Here is a 16,107-nt window from a genome sequence, read left to right as displayed (position 1 = left end):
TTGTTTATGAAGAGCTTTGAGTGGGTTGGTTTATTTCCTTTAAATTCCGTTGTAATTGCTTATCTTTTGACAGATACGCGTATTTCGTCTACTACTTGCAGACTTCATCAGTGTCAAGTACTCAACACCACTGAAGAATCCATCTTTTATCTACGAGTTATATACTAAACGTAGATGGATTCTTCAGTGGTGTTGAGTACTTGACACTGATGAAGTCTGCAAGTAGTAGACGAAGTACGCGTATCTATCAAAAGGTAAGCAATTATAACGGAATTTAAAGGAAATAAACCAACCCACTCAAAGCTCTTTATAAAGGGATTCCGTTAAGAGGTTGGACAAATTTAAAGGATTGCGATTGTTTGTAAAATACCCATCCCGGCAACCCGGTATTTCTGACACCTGGAATGTTTTGGTTTGAAATCGCACTGATCGGATTAAGGATTAAGGATGACGCGGGAAGTGGCGGGTGTGCGAAATTTTGGTGTTTTATGTTCTCACGATAATAAAAGCCCTGTGTTTTAATAATAATACCCTCAAAGGTATAACAGAAACCTAGCCTATCGTGCTGTGACAAGCAATGGTCTATCAGCGGCCGGAAAGAGATGGAACCGGTAGGGAACATTGTTGGAGACCGACAATAAAGGATGAATAGATTTCTGTGGTTAGTTTCGTGTGAGCTGCATCATTATTTGAATTAAGGGTATTAATGGGGTCTGAATAACCACCTCTTTCTCTTGAGCCCACTCTAGAACCTAAATTTCGTACTTAGATCTAAAAGTGAACTGCTTGTCTGAGTTCCTCTGGTATATTCTGTAACAGTAAACCTGCTAGAAAGTAGACGACCCAAATTCAAAGCGGTACAAACGGAACGATACGATACCCAAAATCGCCACTTTCAGGGGGAATATGTTACGTATGGCTTTAACGGATTCTGGTACTCAGAGATGAGACGGAATCAGGCTAGGTTGTAGTAGTTTATACCGGACCCTTTCTAACCCGGACCAACGTTGACCAAAAACCCTGAATCGAAATCAACAAATCCGCTTAAGCGCCAACACATACAAAAATGTGATGCGGAAATGCGTGTTTAAGTTTGCCAAGCTAGCTCACTCAGGGCGGGTCTAATGTACGCGATCAAACTCATGCAATCAACGTGTGTCAAAAAAGAGATTAATTCACTAAAAGCATTCAATCAGGTTCATTTAACTATGTATATTTACGGGATCAAAGGTTGAGATTGAATTTGCAGGTTGGTTCTCGCTCACAAAGAGAAACTAAGTGTGGGCAAAGAATATAATTTTGGAAGCTACGTATTTCAGGTTGTTATTTGATACATGATAATAAACTTAAAACTAAAGCGCTCTAACCTTTTCTTTCGATGGCAACCCGGGTTACTTGCTGCTGCTGATGCACGTGGAGGTGATCGAGGTCGGCGGAATGCCAACGCCGTTGTTGCCAATCGCCAATCGGAGTGACGATTCGTTCGCTGAAGCGGACGGCCGGAAGCCGCGTGGGTAGCGTTGTTCGACTGCGGGATCGCTACAGTTCGATCGACGGCCTATTGCTATCGGCCGGGGGCCACAGCGTGCTCTTCGATGTGCTACGAAGTCACGGCGGTGGGAGTCGAGCCTCTCGCGGATCCCGTTGGCTACCCGTGCCGACGAGTGGTGCCGACAAAGGTTCGGAAACGTAGGCGGCGGAGCGTGAAACGATCACGGATTACTAGCGGTCGAGGGCCGCGGCGTGGCTTGCGTAGTGCTGCAGAAAGCAGAGAGCACTTCTTCGGTGGGTGACCACCGAACGACGGAAAGCACTAGAGGGCGTGATCCGAAAACGCACTGCACACCGAGATACTTTGGTGTAAGATGGCTGCTGTGTGCTTGTGTCGACCACGAGGTGGAACGTCGATGACGCCGATAGTTTTCGGTCCCCACCAAGAACCTTCTTTCGAAGGATTGACCTTCGAAACGTTATTAACCTAATTAATTTCTTGCCACACACTTCACTGAATTAACTAATTACCTGGTATGATTCACCGAATCGATAATCTCGGTGATACACTAGCACTATAAATTTAACTATTTGTCTGATGGTGATATCTATCACCCAAAACACTACATTAGAATTTTTATTATTTAATTCGATTAGGAAATCACTTACTTTTCAAAGTACCGATCTCCCGCACTTGACAGTGCCTTAGCACTCACTGCTCGGTAACTTTATAATTTACGGTTTAGCTTTAAATCTTCTAACTGTCTAGCTCGATAGCCAACTTGCAGATGATCTCACCACGCGCAGAGTCGTGTTTATATCCCCTCTGCATTTTACACGCGGCCGATTCTGATTGGCTGCTTTTGTTGCATAATCTTTTCTTATCAATCTGTAGATTGCATGGTATGAGAGGGAGACAGCTGATGTCTCAATACATCAAGAACACGAACGCTTCGCGATGGGTTTGGTTGTTGTCCGCGCTAGAAATAACGATAATGGGGTGTTACGAATGATCGTAACGCCAATATCAATCTAGCCTCATTATGAAGCGTCTCCGATATGCTGTCAGTCTGATGATAGCTAGCGGAGGCGTTACAATTCAAATAGAGGATGTTCCTGAATATACAGTCAAACAGCACGTAATGTTGTGAACAACTTCAATGACAGTTGTCCAGCAGTGCTCCCATTTTATTTACAACAATCCAATGCCTACGAGATTGTGCCGAAGGTATGCTGAAGGTGTGCTCAAGCTGTGCCGAATCTAATTTCGGCGCAATGTGCTGAGTGACTTACCCCTTGGACCATACACATATTCGATTTATGGTCTTAAAAATTTAGGGAGGGGGCGTTTGGTAAATAGTACTAATTCTTACACAGGGGGAAGGGGAGTCTTAAAATCCCAATAAATTGCTATCGTTAGAGGTCTTCAGAAAAATAAGTAACTAATTATAATTATTCATTGAACATTATGAAAGTCGTTGATCATATTTCTGATCAGCCTACTTTCTTGCGGGAATATCTAAAAGTCATTATTTGATTTATTGAACAATGAGAGATCTTCATAATAATTACCAATTAACCAAAATAATTGATAAAATATCCGGAGACCGTAGTGCAGGCACCCGGTGGAAACTAACGATTTTAAATTGGCTCACTACTTGACTAGCCTGTTGGTCCCAAGCAAACGATTAACGCACCCCATTCTAGTTGACATTCTAGTACAACACTATGTTTGTTTTGATTTGCTATGAAAGTTTGACAGATAAAATGAGGGGTTATTGGTTTTTCTTATGTTTCGAGGGATGCATCGATTAGCTTAGGACCGAAGATAGTACCAGAGTTAGCCAAAAAGTTGAGCACGTTTCTTCGGGACCTTCTGGTCTTAGAGTTACCTCTATGGTGCAGGTCTACCAAATAACAATCTTTGCTTTATGAGGGTTCTTTTGACCATGATTTAGACTTGTAGAATGCTTTAAAACATCGGCAAAACTTTCATTGTTACTTGGGCAATAACCTTCTGAAGGTCTTTGGAATAATTCCTGATCAATCAACTCTTTCGAGAATTTCTCAGAGACATGATTTGATTTATTGAACAATTAGAGGTCTTCAGAATAATAAGTCACTAACCAAAAATATCCAGAGACCTAGAATCTTCTGACGTTATTTGGAATAATGTCTGATCAACCTACGTTCTTGCGAGAATATCTAAGAGGCATGATTTGATTTGTTGAAAAATTCGAGATCATCATTATTTCTGGAACTCAGCAGGTCACAAAATGTTCTCATAAGTACGTATTTTCTAAATTGATTATCACAATTAAGTTTTCCTTAGGTAATCAACCATCCCATCCTTATAAAGTTGAGGTACCTAAAGGTACATTCAACCTGAACCTATGTAGATTTTTTTTTCTGTATATGCCCTTTTCCGGGTTTGTTAGTTATCTACATTCAGGGTTAGGCATCCAAGGGTATCGAAATACTTGGTTTAAAAACACGTTTTTTTTTCTAATAAAATAGTGTAGAATACACTTAAGTAATATGTTAAATAAATATTAAATAAATATATGTTAGGCTAAATATTTCCGAGGAATTCAAATCTGAGGTCAGATGTTACATATAATGCTCTACTATAACTATGGTGGCCTGCCGTTCCACAGAAGCTGCATCATCTGTGGGGTACCCTACATCGTCGAACACATCCTGTGCAACTGCCCGGAGTTCCAAAAAATCGAAGGTACGCTATTGGTACACATTGGTGAAGGTTTTTTGAAGATATAACAAGGATTTTGAGAGGTTCGTTTAACATCCTTGAAGGTACGCTGCTGACACACTACGATCCACTTTTGTGAAAAGTGCCCTGCTAGATAAATTGAGTCTCTCAAATTTTGCTCTATAAAATCTCCAGATGTTGTTTGGAAATCCATAAAACATACGACTTGACATCGTTTTTTAAGAACTTGCTTATAATTTCCTGAAACATTCGTTTATGTAAACAAGAAACATGTTATGTTGGTCCTTCAGTTCCATGGCAAATGTCAAATTGACAGTTTCTCACTTGCAATCTACTTGTGTGCTAATTTGGAATCAAAATGGCAACGCGATTTCCCAAACCCACAAAACGACAGGTGCCTCGAGTTCTGTATCACCCCTTCTCTAAAGCGCCAATTTGCGTACGTTCGATCGTTTGATTTCCATCATCGAACAGTTTACAGCTCTCGCGCCGTCGGCCGATGATGGCGTTGTTGCTGGCTGTTATTCTGCTACTATTTATTACCGGACTAATGAATACAATCACGTAAAACGCATAACACACGAAATGAAACATTCTCCACTCTCCTATTCATCACGGCGGCGGCGGCGGCGGCGGCGGTGGCGCGCGCAATAAGTAACCTTCAAACAATCACTTTATTTTCGACGTCAGAGTGCCGTCGTGCTCTGTCGTCACCAAAAGCCGCTTGCATGGGCACGGTGGTGATGTTGTTTGCTCTCCAAGCCGATGTGTAGTCACTCGTCGAGATACGACAAGAACCACATTTCGAGTTTGCCAAAGTGGCACATTTGCATAAATTTGTTCTACAGCGATCCCCCACATCCCACACACGCTTTTCGAAATCAACCATGAATGGTAAACAGGTTGACTTGAAGATCTGGCTTTCGACTGGAGAGTCCAATAGAAGAAGTCCGCAGCCATCACCTCTTTTCCGGTGCTTCTCGGTGCCGCACACCGCGCCTGTACATGCCAGTATATGTATGTCAGAGAATTACTTCCAACATCAACCTGCCTCCACTACAAGCTGCAGCAGATCATTGCGAGCATAACCCAAAAACGGTCAACCAGAGGCTAGTTTTTCCCTGCCGCTTGCTAGCCATATCAGAGCTAGTTTGCAGCGTTAGTAGGCGATATCACACTCAGCAGGTTGGTGCCCCGGCCTACTGATGGAAAGTTGGCATAACCGACCATGAGAACCGACTGACACAGCATTTATCTCGAAGATTGAGAGTACTAAATTTATTGAACACATGAATTGCTTGTTACCCCCGATGAAAAATGACTGTAGTAGTCGCAAAATGCAGCAGAAAGTATATTCTTTAAAATGCTCGGTTCTTCTGGCTTCCTTCAGAAGCTTCTTCTAACTTCCTCCGGAATTTTCTTCCGATTTCATTTGAAAGATTCTCCAGACTTGCCCGGAAGTTTTTTCTAACATCCTCTGAAAGTGCCTTCCGACTACTCCCAGAAGTTTCTTATCTGATCTTTACCAACAAGGCTCTCGGAAATTTCTTCAAACTTATCCCGAAGAGTTAGAAGGAAATGCTATACTTATATGAACATGAAGCTTTAGTGTGATAATTTATTAGCTAGAGAATACTCTGAAGAGGATAGATTGATAGTTCCGCTAGAATAAAGGCAGTGTGAAAATTGAACAGTAGTTGAAATTCTTTTCCAGACTTCCTCCAGATGTGTGGGAGATTCTTCGTCCTTCGAGGACTCTTACTGACCTACCCCGAAAGTGTCTTATGACTTCCTCCGCAAGTTGCTTCAAGCTTTCTCTGAACGTTTCGTCCAGGATGCGAGGAGTTGCGATATTTTTCCAGATTATCTAAAATAAACTCTGCTGCGCCTTTGAATTTCTTGATTAATTGCCTATTCACGGCTGATGATTGGCCCTCATCTTCTATTCCCTTTTTTGCTGCATGCAAATATATCATATCTCATGTCTCAAGCTTGAATCCAAGGGGTAATCAACTTTGCACACAGTGCTGAAACACATCACGGCACACATTGACAAGAATGACACAAAATTTAATATAAAACGTCATCACTGTTTTTTGCTGACGATTTTCCAATAGTTGTAAAGTTTCGCATCTTGTTGACAGTCTTTGATCTTTGCTTCACGATGAATTCAATAAATCCATCGGTCGAGACGATCAGATTTCTGATTAGTAGTCAAACCTATAGGACATTGCTCGGATCTCTCCCGCAGCCAGTACTTCGTCTAATTCCCTGCAAGCGTTGTTACAGTGTGGTGATAAATACCAGTGCCGAGATCATAACCACCAACAGCAATAATTAGGCCACCCTCAGGGGCATCCACTTTAGAAACCAACGTGATTGCAACAATTCCACAGGCATTGTGGGCAGATATATAGCGGCATACGAATCATCCTCCTCGGATGAGCGATCTTCATAGCCACCGGTAGCTCACCCTGTTTAATCAGGATTCGTTCAATAAATATAATGATGCCCTATTGTGCAGTCTGCGACACATTAGATAGGCTTTCTTTAAACATTGTTTTATGTTTTATTCGTCTAGCGATACAGATATACCCTTGGGGCGAGACAGCTTTTGATCATGAGCAATATTGGAGCTAATTTTGTGTTACTCTGAGTAACTCGCGTTGCTCAAAATCATATGCACATAGCAACCTGATTGTTGTGCCTAAACCGATACTGTCAAGCAAAGCAAATTTACGTATTTCAACAACATTTTAAACGGTGCGCTTGCAATGCTTAACCGAGAAGATATTTCGGTAATGGAAGGGCAATTGCACTTTTGTAAAGCACGCGTACAAAAGCAACTACAAGCTGCTGCACCCTCAAAATCGATTGAAAATTTTCATGATGACCATACGAAACAGCCAAAGATGTTTTGCTTTACTACCATGCAGATAACGTTCGAGTACTGCAAACATTAGTAATCGCATAGTTCGGATTCTGACGGACACTCCTAAGGAGGAGGATTCATGACAGTGCCAGGGGGATTCTGGAAAAAAAAACCTAGGGAGGATTCCATACAATCGCAAAGAGGATTTATGACAGCCTCAGGAGGTATTGCGAACAAGCCAAGGGGGGATCAAGACAATCTCAGCAATATGAAAGGTGATTTCGGACAATCCAAAGAGGGATTATGGACTCTATGGACTATCCCAGGAGAGATTCCGGACAATCCCAGGGAGGATTTCATTTAATATTGGGAGGGATTCATGACAATCCCACAAGGGATTCCGGACAATCCCAGAACGGATTTCGGACAATCACAGGGAGCATTTCAGTCAATTCAAAGGGGAATTCAGAATAGAATCAACTATGAAGTTGGCTAGAACTAACCTATTTTGAACTGGAATGATCAGCTAAATAGAAACTGCATTTTACAATGTTCCTTTTGTGCTAAATGTGGATCATTACAACATTATTTCAAACCGTTCCTGTTCACCCTTTTCAACCCGTGTCTATTGATGTCTTTTCCAGGGGTATCAGGGATAACAATGGAAGTTTCTGGTGACAGTTGACCATTATTCTGACTTTTTCTAGCTAAATATTATAAAGGATTTACAGCCCTCTTACGTTATACCCCGTTCACATTACAGCGTATATCACGTGATATACGCTGTCTTGCAATGAGCACTCATACATCTAGTTTTCACTGGAAATCCTATGTATGAGTGCTCATTGCAAGACAGCCTATATTACGTGATATAGGCTGTAATGTGAACGGGGTATTATGGAAGCTTGTATATATAATTTGGCTATTCATTAATAATTATTATTAATGTCGAGTTTTCTCATTTCAGGCATTTAATTCAGCAAAATGAGAAGCCTTTTTGATCGATATTGTGAGACTGAGTATTAATTTTCATGAGCTAAAAAGAATCCTCTCAGAAAATGGAGCCAAATTTTTGGCTTGAAATCACACCACCACATCACAAAAAAAAACTTCGAAGACATTACAGTTTAGCCATCGATTCCAAGAAATCAGAAGAGGCCTTGGTCCCCTGGAGTGGGCAAGAGCAATCTAACTTGGATCTTTTAAAGCATGAAACTAATCATTCTCTCTGAAGGCGGTTGTTTCCAGAATTTCATTTATTGAAAAATGTGAGGCTACTTTGTTTATATTTGAGTAAATATGAGTAACTCACATTTACTCGCTGCAAATATATTTACTCTGAGTACAATTGTCTTGCCCCTTGGATATACCTCAATAAAAGGTGAGGTTAGGTTTTCTTTATTAAGGACGCTTTCAGCCTGGGGCTGGTTCACCTCCAACCCAAGGGGTAGGTTACTCCGCACACCAATCTTGGGTCATTTTTTTGTCAGTGTGCCACAGGTGCGCCGATTGTGCCGGTCATAGGCAAGCTGCGATTGTTTGTAAAATACCCATCCCGGCAATTCGGTATTTCTGACATCTTGTATGTTTTGGTTTGAAATCGCAAGGATAAATCGGATTGAGGATGACGCGGGAAGTGGCAGGTGTGCGAAATTTTGATGTTTTATGTTCTAACGATCATAAAAGTCCTGTGTTTTAGGGTTTTATAATGCCCTCGAAGGCAGACCAGAAACCTAGCCTATCGTGCTGTAAAAAGCAACGGTCTATCAGCGGTCGGAAAGAGATGGAACCGGTCGAGAACATTGTTGGAGACCAACTATAGAGGATTATGAATAGACTTCTGTAGTTTGTTTTGTGTGAGTTGCATCATTATTTGAATTAAGGGTACTAAAGGGGTCTGAATAACCCATTCTAGAACCTAAATTTCGTATTTAGAGCTATACGTGAACTGCTGGTCTGAGATCCTCTGGTATATTCAAATAGAGGATGTTCTTGAATATACTGTCAAACAGCACGTAATGTTGTGAACAACTTCAATAACAGTTGTCCAGCAGTGCTCCCATTTTATTTACAGATTTTGCCGAAGGTATGCCGAAGATGTGCCCAAGCTGTGCCGAATCTAATTTCGGCACAATGTGCTGAGTGACTTACCCCTTGCTCCAACCTCAATATAACGTAACGGTCACTATTGACTTTGATCGGCGATATCTCCCAAATAACAGTTCAATTATTCGAATTGGCATGATCAATAGATGGAGGATTGCCTCACATCTCCGATGGTGTTATTACTTTGCTTGATTTTATGATTGTTAGCTATAAATCAGCGATTGAAGTCAAAAGTGACAGTTGCGTTATATTGAGATATAACTTATACATTTATATTTTAACCTCTTCAAACCGACGGGGGTGACCCTATCTATTTACAATGCAGAAAAGATTGTGTTTTGCTGTGACTAGCTGCATGCACGCTGAGTAGATATAAAGAAGATTGATGACAATTCTGAAGATTTCCTGCAAAAAGATGATGCGCGATGCAAGAAGATGCGAGAAATGAAAGAAGATTTTTCGAAGATTGGTTCGCTAGTATAAGATATTTTGAGCATCTAGAATAGAGATTTAGCTCGCTTCGAACCTTCCCCACATTTGACATCTCGAAGTTCACCTTGCTAAAAGCGGTCAGACGGATCACTTTACTGAGCCCTCGATCCCTGGTCTAGCCAACGGGGATCACTGATTGTGGGTTCTACAACAACCTCTTGTGTGGTGGCGTTAGCTCGAGCATGAAAGAGTACTCTTCAGGGTCAGTTGTGGACATATATATTTTTGTTCGATCAAGAATTCAAAACACTAACTCTCTTGTTAATTATTTGTATATTGTGTATTCGTGTAGTGTCTCACGACGCGGCCGAACAGAAGCGATTCGCCAAACTCGCTCGCTAGAAGTCCAATCGCACGCCAGAATGGAGGATCACCCACTGGACAATTGGGTCCTGATTCTCAGCCATCTTGTAACGGTGATTTCTAAACTTATTTTGGGTTCCTGGCCACTGTGGAATTGAAGGGAATGAAAAAGCCGATACGATAGCCCGGCTAGGATCATCACAGCAATTCATAGGACCAGAACCATTCTGTGGAGTTTCTACTTGTTCTCTTAAAATGGAGATCAAGAAATGGAAAAAAATGAAAATGGAGACCAATTGGAACAACACTTCCATTGCTAGGCAGTCGAAACGGTTCATAATTCCGAACATTTCAATGACTAGCAAAATTCTTGAATTATCAAAGAAAGATCTCAGTGTCTATACTGGTTTGATAACAGGACATTGTCCATGTAAATATCATTTGAAGCTAATAGGAAAACCTCAAGAGGATATGTGTCGATTCTGTGGTATAGAAAAGGAAGACTCTGAACACCTGCTATGCTCTTGTGCAGCAATCTTCAATAAAAGGCGTATTTTTCTGGATAAGGGGCTGGCAGAACCCTTTGATATTTGGAATGCAGGTCCCAGTAAAGTAGTACATTTCATTCGAAATGTAATACCTGGCTGGGAAAATGCTTTTGGTCAGTCTATGTCGGTCACTTCACAAAATAGTGATACGACATAACTGATAAATCAATATAAAAAAGGGGAATATCACAATAGATCAATGTAATGGTCGCAGTGATGAATACACCCAAAACGGAAAAAAACGGTCTATTTCAAACCAGTTTACATGAACTTTTTCTTTTTTATCTGGAGCACAGTAAACTTGACCTGACCTGAGAGCCGTGTCCAGTCCCAGTCCCTGTGTCTATGGCAACTCTCGTTTCCCCCTTTTGGCTCACTTCATACTGCTCTGTAGTGTGTGTTGTGGTGTGAAGTGTGTTAACAAAGTATTTATCAATTATTAGCATTCGCATTTACTAACATTTATAATTATTTACTTTACTAACCTACCAAGAAGTTGGTCACTCCGCCCAGTGTGCCAAAATTACAGATGGGCACACTCATTGGCACTGTTTGGCATCCATGGTTAGAGATGATCAAGATCTTTGAAGTTACTGGCAACACTGTTCTATATCTGCGCCTGATCCGCAGCGCATGTGGCAAATCATTTTTGTTAACTCAATTCGATTTTTGGATTCGTATACCCACAGACAAACAGACGTTACTCTTTGAATAAGTTTTTCTCGAAAACAGTGTTTCTAAAAAATAAGACCTCAGTAACAACATTTCTCGAGCTTCTCGTGGAAAATAAGCTAGCTCGCTAAGTCGCAAACAATGTTGCATGTGAGGTAAAGAGAATATAAAGCAACGTCAAAGTGTGGTGAGTACACTGAACCAAATCACCCTTCATTTATAGAATGAAACATCATTCAGTTGCATCCAATTTCATTTTTTTCTGAAAACCGTATGACAAAATCAGCCGGATGATTTTCTATAAGGTAACGTGTGATGCTCTTTTGATTGGTGAATGAATATTGACATGTTTTTGTATGTTTTTCGTTAGCAATACATATGTTAGATATAATGAAAAACATTCAGCTAAAATCATTTGGTTGCAATTATAAAATATTTCACACCAAACTGGATTAATGAGCGTGTTTTCACTTGCTAAAAAGTGTGATAAAAGTGCACATTTCCGTCTAATCGTCTTGGTGTCCCTGGTGAACTTATTCCTTGGCAAGTAAGCAATAGGTGCACCGAAAACACCAAAACTATTTAACGGAAACGTGCACTTTTATCACACATTTTAGATTATTTAAGCAATCCAATTTCAGTTGCAAGATTTTCTCCCGTGCCTGATCGATGACCAGCTTCACGTTGTCGTCAACTTCATCGATGTTGTATTTGTTGAGCGGTCGGAGGAACTTGATCTTCCGGTCGGATCAGTTTGTCCGGTATCAGCATAGGTGTGCCTCTTGGTCATTGTCTTCTAGTTTGGATGCCATTGCTAGTTGTGTTGTTGTTTCAAAACCAAACAACACATCTTGCCTGTCAAATTAACCGGGTTGCCAAACATACCAACATGCCTAATATGCAAACAATGTCAGTCCAATACTGGCACTCATTGCACTGTCGACACACGTGAGGCACACTGAGAAAATAATTGGTGCAAAATTAGTGTGTAGAGCAGGCCTGCCCAACCTTTCTAAACTTGCTTTTTCATATGGCTGTATCTATGTTCAATGCACATGTTTCTAGCTGCATTTTGTTTATTTCTCATTCATTCTGCACACTAAGATTTTGTTTCCGTGTTCGGTAAATTTTACCGAAATCAGAAAAGCTGAACGTTCGGTAAAACTTTGACCTTCATTTTAAAGGCTATTGAATTTGAAAATAATATCAAAACATGTTCAACCTTGTTTAAATCATCCAATCTTGTCATTTTAATAAAGATTTAGTTTCAAAGTAGCTGAAATGAAATTGAATTGAATAATTGCATAAATTTTACCGAAAAGTTCAGCTGTTCAGATTTCGGTATAAATTACGTCGGCAATAATTTCTAAGTGTGTGTGCAAAAAAATGGGCCAGAATGATATCATTGCTGAGATCCAGAGACCACGAGACGTTGGGCAGCGCTGGTGTAGAATGACCACCCCTTTTCACCTACTAACAATCAAACATTAAAAAAATTATTTATTTAATATATTACACAATCTAGGCTAAGTAATTTCAACAGTATCTCAACGTCGAGGAAATCGATAAACTTTATTTTTTTAAATCCCCACTAATTTGCATGTAGCCGTCCTCCGCTTGCATCCGATTAATCATGTTTTGTTGTTTTTGACATCATCCACATCCAGAGGGCCAGTCACTTCGAATGTATGGGAATGGTAGGGAACCATTTGGAAATGCATGAAAATTTTCAGTTTTTATTCATTATCGTTTTTATGGGCAGTTTTAGGTGCACAAAAATTGCACGAGTACATTACTATGGTGATAAGGTAAACACTCGTTTATTTGTTTCCTTCTGTGAAAGCATGTTTAGTCACAAATCGTGGATTTTCTGATATTCTTCATACTGCGAAAATGATTTTCCTACCACTCAAGGGGCGATATCTCTCGGATCTTCAGTATAGCTACTACTCAAATCATATAATTAATTGAACACTTCAACCTCCACCTCACAGTTGATATCGCTGTCGTAGTGTTCCATAATCAACGCCACGGATGAAGAACCACGTCCAGCTTTCCAGAATCCATCCGACGGAGTATAGCTAAGGAACCGGCATCCACCAGGGCTACAATCAGTCTTCTTGGAACAGATTTGGTTTGCTTTGCCCAGTTGGATTATTCTGGTGAAATTCCAAACAAACAAACTATCACAAAAGTCATTAAAACTTCAGGGTTGCCAGGCTCATAGGATACTTGATTGGCACGTTTCGACACAGCGTTTGGCATAGTTTTAGCCACGGCGAAAACTATCGGCACAGATTGAGTTGATTACCACTTGGTTGAATCTCTTCATACGTTTTGAAAATATGTCTAATTCTAATCTTCAGAATAATACTGAGCCAACCTTTTCATTGCTCAAGACTTTGAAAAACATCCAGAGAATTTTATTGAAATCATATTGAAAATCTATGGATATCAACTAAATTCTATGAAACTTATAGTACGTTCAGACTACAGATTTTTAACATGTTAAAGCGCTATCTTGATGGTGGTTTCTGTGTTGCAACCACCGACAAACTGACATGAATGACCATATCAAAAACAATAAAATTTCTGACCAAAGCACACTTCTGACATCTGACTTTGTGTTCGCGGGAAATGCCATCAACCCGACTGCAAAAATTATGAATTGTTTCGTGTCTGATCTATTTTGGACAAATTATTTTTATCTAGATCAAAAAATCCTATGGTTTTGACAGTTCGGATCGCTGTACATTTAATTCGGCCGTTTACGATTTTCGGCCATAAGTCAGATTTAAGTGTCATGTCCAAGGGGAAATCAACTCTGCACACTATGCCGAAACACCGTATGACACTCTGTTGGCACGTTAAGGCACACGCTGATGCAAATGAAATTTAAAAGAGATATTAATATCATAAACTATGATAATTATAATCTACAGGTCGATAAAAATCTTGTCCACTCACATCTGTTTCTTAACTATGCCTTGATGACAAAAACCCTAGAGGCATTATGGTTTTGGGTAACTTTTCACCATTGCTTCAATTGGAGAACTAACCTTATCGAATGATATTTATCGACAAGCAAACATTTGTGCTTACATTTCACTTATAGAGTCCCCAAAAATATATTTCAATAGCAACAACACCATCATCATCAGCATTATCAACATAATCCCAAATTTAGGAAAAAATAACATTCGTTTCCGTTTTTCAATGAGCCATCCATGATAGCTTGAAGTTGTAAACAAACAATCTCAAAAGTCATAACTGCAAGGTTGCCAAACTCATGGGGTACTGAGACCGATGGCTTGATTGCACCAATGCGGCACGTTCAGCGCAACTCTGGGCACAGCTGTCGGCACAGATTAAGTACCAGGCACAGATTGAGATGTGCAGAGTTGAGTACCTCTTGGTCATGTCGGTTTATCGGTGCCTGTATTTCAACAAAGTTTCTTTAATTCAATTCCATGGCTCGACTCCTACGAAGTTTTCTGAACAGATACGATTTGTTTATAGCTTACAAAAGCTACAACTAAATTTTGCTGAACATGTAAATATTTCCTGTGTGTCATTCACTGTTCCCGGAACTTTGACAAAGATCTCAGAACATCATGATTAATATCTACATTGTTCCCATCTACAAATTCTCGAAACTTCTACATTACTTGCTCTTCAAAGAAGTTTTGTGAAGTTTCTCGATTTTCAATTTTATTGGCTTATCTTGTACAAAGATCGCTGAAGTACTATAAATTCACTGCTCTTCTATGAAGCCTTCGGAGCCGTTCTTCGGATAAGAGTTTCGTTTATTTTCTGTTCCCTGCAGTTCTAAAGGGTGTATCCGTGGAAAAAATGGCACACACATTAACAGCTGTAACTTTGTAACTATTATACCAAATGACTTGAAATTTTCAGTGAAGTATAATTCTAAAACGAAAAAAAAAATGCTAAATTTCAAAAGTTCCGTACGAAGAGCAGGGAAATCGGAAGTGGTCATCACAATAGGAAGGATCTTTTCCTTTTCGGCATTACGCCGGGAATGTTTAATGTTGGATCATTTTCATCATCCGTGAGCATATCAATTGATTGCTCAAATAAATTTCATCAGAAGGGGGATCAAGAGATTTCCCTTTTCTTTTCAAATCGACTTTCAAGCAGATCACTATAGAAATCCGAAGGATCGAAGAGGGATTTTCCAAATCGATATCAAAGCAGCATTACCTCAGGTAGAGTCCAAACAACGATCGAAGAGGGCAGGGCTGGTTTTTATTGACTTGGTCACTTATTTCAAATCAGTCATTAAAAAGTCTTCTTTTTTTAAGGCCAAGTCACTAAAGTCACTTTTTCTTTTAATAAGTCAATATTTTCTACTTTTTCAGTGTGAATTTATTTCAAGATTGACTATTCTTTGCGTTGTGACGGTTAATCGTCTTTCTCTATGTACAGGATGTCTACTAATTTTTCTGAATAAAATTAACTGAGTTTTCCAAGTAAGTAAGTCCAAGATCTAAAAATATTCAATGTCTTGAAGTTTCGTATTCCATGTACAAGTTCAAGTGCCAGAATTAAGTAAAACAATTAATGATTTATTTCAAGTCCGTAATAAACTTGAGAAATATAGAAAACTTGAGGGGTATTGTGCAAATTTTTAAGAAGTTCTAAGCATCTCAGAAAAGCTAGATCTAGAGATCTTTGGGGAATTTCAAATCTTGTATTAATTTCCGATCAGAACCGAGATCTTCAGTAGAACTGAGAGCTGTATGGAAGCTACGAGAACTTCAAGACAAGTCAGATAATCAAAGGGCAGTTAAAATAATTTCAAGGAAATATTAAAAACCATAAAGAAGTTTCGAGAAACTCAGTACATTTCCGGAAACATAAGCAAAGCTCCA

This window comes from Ochlerotatus camptorhynchus, unplaced genomic scaffold (genome assembly GCF_037179485.1).
Source record: "Ochlerotatus camptorhynchus isolate MF236.1 unplaced genomic scaffold, CSIRO-AGI_Acam_v1.1 ptg000268l, whole genome shotgun sequence".
NCBI classification, from domain to species: Eukaryota; Metazoa; Arthropoda; class Insecta; order Diptera; family Culicidae; genus Ochlerotatus; species Ochlerotatus camptorhynchus.
The sequence above is the reverse complement of the archived record's forward strand: the minus strand, read 5'-3'. Positions refer to the sequence as shown.